Here is a 10,914-nt window from a genome sequence, read left to right as displayed (position 1 = left end):
AGAACGAATTGGTAACATCAATGTGTGAATGTTCCCTGCATAATCCTCCCCCCCCTTAGGAATTCCTTTATACTCTTTAGTCTTTTCAATGCTGGCCTAGCCTCAAGTATCAGTATCAATAAAGTAGTTACTTTGTATCAACAACGACTCGTTATTGAATCTGCCAACTTGACACTCCTATTGTTTGTTTTTCTCCCCCCCACCCAAGACAATGCTCTCTTCTCCTCTCCCCCTCCCTCAGACGATCCCCCTTGTTTATCTTTCACCCCACCACGGCTATTCCCTTACCCAGGCTCTGCTGACCTCCATAGCCCCCAATCTCTGCCTTGTAGTCTCGGGAGACTTGAATCGGCTGTATCTTTGGGGGCATGATTGGCTGTTGCTCTAGCAGGTAGAGAAGGGCCGGGCCAGTTAGAGCTTTGGTGATTGTCCTCACAACTCCAATGGCTTCTCAGTGGCAGAATTCCAAGTGGACTTCCAAGCGATAGCAGCCTCTCTAGGGCTCTCCAGCATGTTCTCCCATGGCTTAGTAAGTACATTCTCTGCACATGCACAGTGAACACTGTTTTATTTTTGTTTTGTTTTAAAGTTTTTTGTTGCACACTTGGGGAGTGGCCCACATTGCAGAATAATCTCTTTCCCCTCCATGTTGCCCCTATCTGCAGAAATAGGTATCTGCACATATTTATTTATTTATTACTTTCCACTTTTATCTTGTCCTTTCGGCAAGCAGACTCAGGGCAGCTAACAAGCAAATAGGGGGCCATGTTGAGAATTAGATATATAGGAATATAAAACACAACCATTTTACTTGTGTAGGGATGTACATAGCTGATAGAATGTTTATATCTTGTCACTGGCCCTTACATGTGCAGTGCTAGCTCATATGGATCCATACCTTGAGTGCGCAGGACAGGCAAAAGAATTAGCGACTTATTTAAACATGATGCTGGTTATGTAGAATTCCATACAGGAAGGACAAATATTTATCACATCTTGCATAATTTAAAATCTGACCACACCATTAATCTTTATTTGGTGCCTCTTGACCCATGATAACATCATGTTTCACCAGTAACACAATTAGTGCTTTTTGTTGTTGATTCATTATTTTTAATACAGGTAGAGGAAAGGTATGTGAGAGAAAAAGAGACAGGTAAAATACTTATAGGGTGAAAATTTAAAAGTAGATCCCAATTACTATGGACTGACTTTATTCCACAGTTTGACCTTGGAGGAAATTTAGCTGGAATTTGTGGGACTGACTGATTAGCAATGAACTGGAACTGATAAAAGAGCTTACCACAACATAGCCTCTCTCACCACATACACAACAGACAACCAGCATGCCATGTGTTAAATGCATAGCTGTCATCCATTTGTTGTAGGACATTTTTTCTCAGGCTGTTTCTGTTGTCCCACTTTCAGCAATGTTTTGCTAAGCTGTACTCTGTCTCAGAGAAAAAGCAGTTATTCTCCCAGTTATAATTGTTGTGAAGAATACAGTGCACCCACAAGAAGTGGGCTAGTCCTTATGAAGGCAATATCATTCCAACTGATCATGACCATGACCTTTTTATGAACTTCCATGTTGTAAATAAGAAGAAAAATGCCATTGGTTATTATTCATTCCTTAAATCGACTATCACTAGTTTCAAAAGTTCAAAAAGCAGCAAGACTAGCTCTACACCCCTTTCCATGTCTCAACTTTTCAAAAGGTTATATTTGAAAAACAATGTTTAAACATATTTTATTGATGGCTAGATGACTATTTGCTGTTAAACAGCATTCTGGAATAGATATCATGCTAGTGGTGCTGGTTAGTGAGGTCATTGCTTTTGGTGGGGAGGGGGTCTCTTTTCCTATCTGTTGCTTATCTTGTGTTGTTTACTTCATTCTTTCCATTTCCCCTAATTCCCTCTAAGGGCTTTTTGCAAACTGTTTCTTGCTAATGACCACCTTCCACAAAATGTTACAATACTAGAAGGTAATGATAGCAAAGACAAGAACCAGGAAAACTCAGAATGAATGTTCTCTGGACACAGTTTACCATGCCACCCACCTCAGAAAGAAAGGTCTAGTTTGGCAGTCCTTAAGGAAAGGGATGCCATTTCTCCCATCCCAACTTAATTCCCCAGCTCTCCACTGGTTGCAGACTATAAATCAGTGGCAGAATGTTGGTACATGCTGAATATATGTACAACGGTCTACCAGAGACTTGAGAAACCTCCTGTTTTCCTAACTGGCTGGGACTGGTGGGTTGTGACTGTCAAGTATGTGTCTGGCCACATAGTACATAGTAGTGGTGGGGTACATCCTGATGGGCTACAGGTTGCATAGGCCTGCCTTAGCCAGAGACCAATAGGCATTGTGATAAACCAAGTGGGGATCCATGAGGCTGGTGGAAAAGGGAAATCCCACCAACCCTTTTTCAGTTTCCCCACTCCTCATTCCCTTTTCCCTGCTCAGTTGCTGGTTTCACTGCCTTCACAGGCCCCTTCCCTGTCCTGCTAGGAAAGATATGAAATCTCACAATGATAGCCATGACCTCATTAGATTTTTCAGGATTTCAGATGGCATGGCTTGGGGGCAATTTTAAATCACACAATTTAAAAAAAATGTTTGGGATTTTTCTGCAAACATAAGGATTTCTAACAGAAGGGGTAGAAACATCTACCCCTTCTGTACCCAGGCTCATTGTCCAGATTTTTTTAGCTGTCCCCTGGGGCCAAGTTCAGAAGGCAATATAAATATGGTTGTCAACCTCGAAGTGGGGCTTGGAGACTTCCCAAAATTACAATCGATCTCCAGACTATAGAGAACAGTTTTCCTGGAGAAAATGGCTGTTTAGGAGGTTTGACTCTATGGCATTATTATGGCACTGAGGTACTTCCCCTCTGCAGGTTCCACCTGCAAATCTCCATGAAATTCCCAGCCCAGAGTTGGCAGTCCTAGATATAATAAACACATTATACTGAAATGCTTACTGTATAAGTGGGTCTCTTAGTCCTTGAGTCCACGGTATGTTTGTCAAGAACATATACATGAGGGAAGTTTGCTTTGTCACTTGTAATACCTGTTTTGCTTCTTTTCTGATCACTTGATAATGTACAAAGCATATATCAGGCAGAACAGAATGAGGTTGCTGCCCCACAGGTATTTAAATCCCACTGAGCAGAGGGAGTGTAGACTAAAGGATACCAGTTATATCAGACAATGAGAGTTCGATCTAGTATGTCATAAAGATGAAAAAGAAATTGGAATTATACCCCATCCTTCACTTGAAGTCTCAGAGCGATTTACAATCTCCTTGCCTTTTCCCTCTCTGCAATAGACACCCTGTGGGGTAGGTGAGGCTGAGAGAGCTCTGACAGAAAATTCTCTAGAGAGAACAGTTATGATAAGAGTTATGATTGACCCAAGGTCACTCCAGCAATTGCATAGAAAGGAGTGGGGAATCAAACCCAATTCTCCCAGATAAGAGTCCATGCATTTAACAACCATACCAAACTGGCTCTCCAGGAAACTGAATCTTCATGCATGCACAGATATAATAAAGTACTTTTTTAGTTCAAAGCATTTTTCATAAAATTTTAGCAATATTGCCAGCAACCTTTTAGGTCAGCATGATTATCCCTGTTTTACAGACAAAGGCCTATGGCTAAAATTGCCAGTTTTTGTGAGGCACAAATCTGGCAAGAACCAAGGCCCATCCAATGACAAATCTTGCAAGAAGGCCACGGCCTATCTCATCAAGCAAAATGAGCTGCAGATCGGGTTGCCAGCCCCACTTGGTGGAGGCAGGGGTCCACTGCTGCCAGGCCCAGCCCCTCACTGCTGATCAGCTGACTGGCAGGGGGATTTACCATGAGAAAGAGGATGGCCCAGACCATGTTGCTGGCATTGCAAAGGAAGTGACATCATCACAACAGCGATGTCCAGGCAATGCTCTTGTATCTGGGCAAAAACTCTATGGTAGAAGCCATTTTTACCATAGAGTTTCTGCCCAAATACCAGAATGGCACAGCGATGTCAAAGCATGATGATGTCACTTCCAGTGTGACACTGGTGACATGCCCCGGGCCTTCCTCTTTCTCCTGGTAAGCCCTCCTCATCCTCCTCCAGTTGCCAGGAGGGACCTGTGAGAGACCATATACTCAGGGACAGAGATGAGGCACAAAGATGCAACCAACAGAAAACACTTTTTAGCTAAATAGATCCAGGTAGGCAGCCGTGTTGGTATGAAGCAACAGAACAAAGTTGCCAGCTATTCTATGTGCTTACAAGCCCCACCAACTGATAGACACGTAGATTATAACAGACCAAACCTACCATTTTTAACACTGTGGAAATGCACTAGTCTGAGCTTTAGCACTACTGCTCATGTTATGGTGGCCCAGCATCTTTCCATTCCTACATTTAACCTATATGCTTATTTTTATCCAAGAGGTAAACTGGGGCTCCAGAGACATTCAGGATAACCTTTTTAGACCCCAGCACTTGAACACTGCCCATACTGAATCTTCATTCAGGTTTCAAGGGCACATCTACATAATAATATCACTCTGTTTATTCTAATTGCTTCCATAGACCCATCCCCTATGCAGGAATACAACATGATCCAGGGTTGCCAATCTCCAGCTGGGACCTAAAGTTCTCCCAAAATTACAACTGTTCTCTGACAACAGAGATCAGTTTCCATGGTGAAAAGGGCAGCGGGGGGGGGGGGGGTTAATACTCTATGGCATCACATTCTTGCTGAGTTCCCTCCACTCCTCAAACTCCACCTTCTCCAGACTGTGACCACAAATCTCCAGGCATTTCCCAACCGAGAGTTGGTGGGTGAATGGGACATTAAATGGATCTGAGCCCAGTGTTCTGCCTACTTGGCTGCCTGTTGCCGCTTGATCGGAAATCTTACTCTTTCTGTGGAAAGTGAAATGTACCAGATCAGTCTTCATGTGGACAACAATAAAACAGAAGACGAATTACAACAAAATGAAGCCACTCTTAAATTAATTACTTTTGGGCAGCCTCAAGATTTAACCATTTATGTTTTGTACGTAAGGAAGAAACACAATTCTTAGTGTGCACACATGCAGCCATACAGGGTTGTAAGAATCCAAGCAGGCTGCATTTACTTCCTGCCTATGCTGTCAAAGTTACCTCCATCTTCCATTATTAGACTTGCCTTATAGTGCTCTTCTTGAGTCCAGGGCTTTGAGCAGGCCCGACCCTAAGAGTTCTGCCACTCCTGGCAGACCTCTGTGCCATGCCCCCCGCCACAAGCTCCCTCTTTATTTGTGTGCACATAGCGCGTATGGTGCAATAATGTCACTAATGACATCATTGTGCAGGGCAGCGTAAGGGAGAGAGAGTGGCGGGTGGCGCACAAGAGTGCTGCTGTGCTGCTGCTTTCCCCCTGCACTGCCTGGCCACTTTCAAGCTGAAAGCGGCCGCTGTGCTCTTTGGAGTAGAAGCCTCTGAATAGTGCAGTGTTTTAGCAGCACCCAGCCACTTCCAAGGAAGCCTCCAAAGAGTGCAGCGGCTGAGTGATGCCTTCCAGCTGGGGAAGGGGCAAAGGGAGTAAGGGGGGCCTGGTGGTGTCCCCAGGTGGGGTAGTGCCCTAGGCAGCTTCCTACCCCGCCTACTCCCATGCACCAGCCCTGGCTGTGAGAAGCAGTACATAAGAACATAAAAGAAGCCATGCTGGATCAGGCCAATGGCTCATCCAGTCCAACACTCTGTGTCACACAGTGGCCAAAAAACCCAAGTGCCATCAGGAGGACCACCAGTGGGGCCAGGACACGAGAAGCCCTCCCACTGTGCCACCCCAAGTACCAAGAATACAGAGCATCACTGTCCCAGACAGAAAGTTCCAACAATAAGGTGCGGCTTTTAGTCACTGATGGACCTCTGCACCATATGTTTATCCAATCCCCTCTTGTTGTGGGGGAGTAAGATAAAGGAGATTGTAAGCTGCTCTGAGACTCTTTGGAGTGGAGGGCGGGATATAAATCCAATATCTTCTTGAAGCTGTCTACGCTTGTAACCACCACCACCTCCTGTGGCAGTGAATTCCATGTGTTAATCACCCTTTAGATGAAGAAGTACTTCCTTTTATTCATTCTAACCCAATTGCTCAGCAATTTCATTGAATGTCCACAAGTTCTCGTATTGTGAGAAAAGGAGAAAAGTACTTCTCTCTCTGCTTTCTCTATCCCATGCATAATCTTGTAAACCTCTATCATGCCACCCCTCAGTCGACTTTTCTCCAGGCTAAAGATCCCCAAGCATTTTAACCTTTCTTCATAGGGAAAGTGTTCCAACCCTTTAAACATTCTATTTGCCCTTTCTCAGCTGCCTCCTCTCCAGGCTAAACATCCCCAGCTCCTTCAACCTTTCTTCATAGGACTTGGTCTCCTGACCCCTCACCATCTTCACCTTCGTTGCCCTCCTCTGGACTCATTCTAGCTTGTCTAGAATCTTAAAATGCGGCACCCAAAACTGAACACAATACTGTAGGTGAGGTCTTACCAGAGCAGAGTAAAGCGATACCATCACATTACATGATCTGGACACTATACTTCTATTGATACAGCTCAAAATTGCATTTGCCTTTTTAGCCACCACATCACACTGTTGACTCATGTTCAGCATATGATCCACTAAGACCCCTAGATTCTTTTCGCACATACTACTGCTAAGACAAGTCTTCCCGCATTCTATAATCATGCATTGGATTTTTCCTGCCTAAACACAGAACTTTACATTTTATTGATTTTAGCCCAGTTTTCCAGCCTGTCAGGGTCATCCTGTATCCTGTTTGTCTTCTACTGTATTTGCAACCCCTCCCAATTTAGTATCATCAGCAAATTTAATAAGCATTCCCTCTATTCTTTCATCCAAATCATTGATAAAGATGTTGAACAAAACAGGTCCCAGGACAGATCCTTGAGGCACTTCACTTGTCACTCCTCTCCAAGAGGATGAGGAACCATTCACAATCACTCTTTGGGTGCAATCTGTCAACCAGTTACAGATCCACCTAATGGTAACATGATCCAAATCACATTTTACCAACTTGTCAACAAGGATAGTATGTGGAACCTTACCAAAAACCTTACTGAAATCAAGATAAACTATGTCTACAGCATTCCCCTGATCCAGCAAGGTAGTCACTTTCTCAAAAAAAGAGATCAGGTTAGTTTGACATGACTTGTTCTTGAGAAACCCATGCTGGCTCTTAGTAATCACATCCATTCTTTCTAAATGTTCCAGGACGGACTGTTCGATGATTTGTTCTAAAACTTTTCCAGGTGTAAATGTCAAGCTGACGGGTCGGTAGTTACCCGGATCCTCTTTTTTCCCCTTCTTGAAGATGGGGACAACATTTACCTGCCTCCAATCTTCCAGCACCTCTCCTATTCTCCAAGAATTCTTAAAAATAATAGCCAGAGGCTCAGAAATTACATCTGCAAGCTCTTTTAGAACCCTTGAATGCAATTCATCTGGCCCTGAGGACTTAGTTTCATTTAAAGAAACTAGGTGTTTATGTACTACCCCTATTCTGATCCTAGGTTGGAATTCCATACCCTCCTTATATGTTCTGTTTTTGCCATGTTGAGCACCGTTTCCCTCAGAAGAGAAGACTGAAGAAAAGTAGGAATTGAGCGGTTCCGCTCTCTCTTCATTACCTGTTACAATTTTACTTTCTTGCCCTCACAATGGGCTTATCATGTCCTTGCTCTTTTTCTTACTCTGAACATAAGAAAAGTGACCCTTTTTGTTGTTTTTAGCATCTTTGGTCAGTCTAAGCTCATACTGAGCTTTAGCTTTCTGAACTTTTTCTCTACAAGCACTGGTGATTTGTTTATATTCATCCTTGGTTATAAGGCCCTCCTTCCAATTCCTAAAGGAGCCTTTTTTATTTCTCAAGTCTTTAGAGAGCTGTTTATAGAGCCAACTCAGCTTCTTTTGACTTTTTCCATTTTTTCTTCTCATAGGAGTAGTCTTTGATTGCGCTTTCAGTACTTCGCTTTTAAGAAACTCCCTCCCCTCCTGAACCCCCTTCTTCCTAAGTATTTCTGACCATGGGATTTTACCCAGCATAGTTCTAAGTTTATCAAAGTTTGCCTTTCTGAAGTCCAATCTATTAGTCTGACTACGAATAGCTTTCTCCTTCCCTAAGACTGTAAATTCCAAAATCACATGGTCACTACTGCCCAGGGTGCCCACTATTTCCACTTCTTCAATCAATTCTTCCTTGTTGGTGAGAATCAAATCCAAGATAGCAGATCCCCTTGTCCTTCTTCACTTTCTGGAAAAAGGAAGTTGTCAGCAAGACAAGTCAGGAATCTATTTGACTTCATTTTTAGCAGAGTTGGACTTCCAACAGATGTCTGGGTAATTGAAATCTCCCATGATCACTGTATTCCTTCTCTTGGAGAACTTTGCAATGTGTTGTAGGAGTATCTCATCCAAGTCCTCTGCCTGGCTTGGTGGTCTATAGCAGACCCCCACAATAATATCACTGTTATTTCTTACTCCTTTTATTTTTACCCAGAGACTCTCAACTGAGCTGCCATGCTCATATTCACATATTTCCTCACAAGTATATACCTCCTTCACATATACTGCTACGCCTCCACCCTTTCTCATTTGCCTGTCCCTTTTAAATAAGTTGTAACCCTGAATCCTAATATTCCAGTTGTGAGTTTCATCCCACCAAGTTTCAGTAAGGCCTATTATGTCATAGTCTCCTTCCTGTATTAGGACTTCCAGTTCCTCCTGCTTGTTTACCATACTCTGTGCATTAGTGTAGAGACATTGGAATCCACGTTTTATGCATCCCGAGGGTTTAGTTTCCGTACAAACCTGCAAGTTAACATTACCTAGCTTATGCGCCAGTCTCTGCAAGTCTTTAATGTTCTTATCCTCAGTTTCTGGCATCATACGAGGCTTTGAATTATTGTCTCGCTCCCCCATACAATTTAGTTTAAAGCCCTCCTTATTAGGTTAGCAAGGCTGTTTCCAAACATCCTTTTTCCTACCACTGTAAGGTGCAAACCATCTTCTGATAGAAGACCACCATCTCGAAAGCATAACCCATGGTCCAGAAATCCAAATCTTTCCTGACGACACCATCAACGTAGCCAGTCATTTATTTGAAGTGTTCTTCTTTCTCATCCTAAGCCACAGCCTTCAACAGGAAGCACTGATGAGAACACAACCTGTGCGCCCAGCTCCTTCACTTTCTAACCCAGAGCCACATAGTCTTTTCTAATACGTTCAGGGCTATGACGGGCAGTATCATTCATCCCACGTGGATCAGCAAGAAAGGATAGTAATCCGTGGGCTTGATAAACCTTCCAATCCTGTCTGTCACATGCTGGATGCATGCGCCCAGCAGACAGCAGACCTCTCGGGGATGACAAGTCCGGTAGGCACACTTTGGGCTCCACCCCTCTGAGTAAGGAGTCTCCTATCACCACCAGTTTCTTTTTCCTATATTGGGGAGCAGAAGCCCCAGGCTTCTTATCCACAGGATCCTGAGAAACTTTGTTCAAGCTTTGTGGAGGCTTGGGAAGTAACCCTTTTTCCAGTGGTTCAGAATCAGTTACTGTGGGAGATCCTGGAACCTATTGCTGAGCAGCAGAGGCTCAGAACATCTTCTGATTTTCTTTCTTCTTCGGGTTACATTTTTCCAGGAACCCTCCTCTTGTGTTAGGTTCTCTTCTAATTGCTGAGATACCATTTCCTCTCCCTCCTTTTGTCCTTTCAAGAGCGCCTCATGCATTTTGTCAAGGAAATCCTCACCTTCCTTTATACACTGCAGTGTGGACAATCGTGCCTCCAATCCCTGTATCTTCTCCTCCAGCAGGGCCACTAACTTACACTTGCTGCAAATGTAATTGCTGCTACTCTCAGGTAGAAATACAAATATCCCACAGTCTTTACATGTCACTGCCTCTGCTCCCTCACCAGCCGTACTGCTGCAATTCCTTTCAAAATTTTAATAATAATACATTTAATTTATATTAATAAATACATTTTATTTTATTTATTTTGACTTCACTTTAAATCCCATTACCAACTGCCACTTGAAACTACTTGTGAGTAACTACCCACCTTTCTACAGAAACCCCAGGCTAGACCCCCAGTCTAAGAGCCACAGGCCAAGTAGCACTACAGTTTGATCTTCCAACATACAACCACTCTGCCTCCAGGTAATGTGACTATTCATTCCAACAAACAGCAACTCAGCTCAAATGGCAAATGAACTGTGGTTTTATTCCCCCCCCCCCCCCACATCAAATAACTTCTTAGGATAAACCAAGGGGTATTTTGTAAAAAAAAAAAAAAAAAAGTGGTGGAGCTCATTAGCATATGCTGCCGGGCTCCCCCCCCCCAGCCAAAAGCAGCCTGATGCAAGAAAGGAGAGCCCCAGGCGAGCAAGGCCTGCTTGGGCTGGCTAGAGATCCAGCCAGCCCAAGCAGGCCTCACTCACCTGGGGCTCTCCTGGGCTGTCCCCCCCCAGTCAAAAGTCCAGCAAGCCACCCACTGCCCCAAATCACATAAGAAATGGAGAAAGGGTAGCATGGGCTTCTCCAGAGGTTGATGAGGGCTGCTGGGGGTGTGGCAAAACTCCTGCTAGCTGGCTGGCTGCCTGCTCTCCTAATCCAGGGATTGTTATACAGCTGCACCTACTATTCAATGGACAATATAGGTGAAGAGGAAAAGAGGGAACCCTCATAAAGGTTCAGGAGCTATGCTCTTGTGAGCTCCTGCTGAACCCGAGGCCTGGAAAGTAATGGGCATGGTTCCCATTAACTTCAATGGGAGAGTTAAGGACATACTGAGCAGTTAATAGCAATAGAACCTAGCGTGCTGTGTGGCTTTTCATCCATGAGG

Source organism: Heteronotia binoei, chromosome 21, assembly GCF_032191835.1.
Source record: "Heteronotia binoei isolate CCM8104 ecotype False Entrance Well chromosome 21, APGP_CSIRO_Hbin_v1, whole genome shotgun sequence".
NCBI classification, from domain to species: Eukaryota; Metazoa; Chordata; class Lepidosauria; order Squamata; family Gekkonidae; genus Heteronotia; species Heteronotia binoei.
This window is presented reverse-complemented; position numbering follows the sequence as displayed.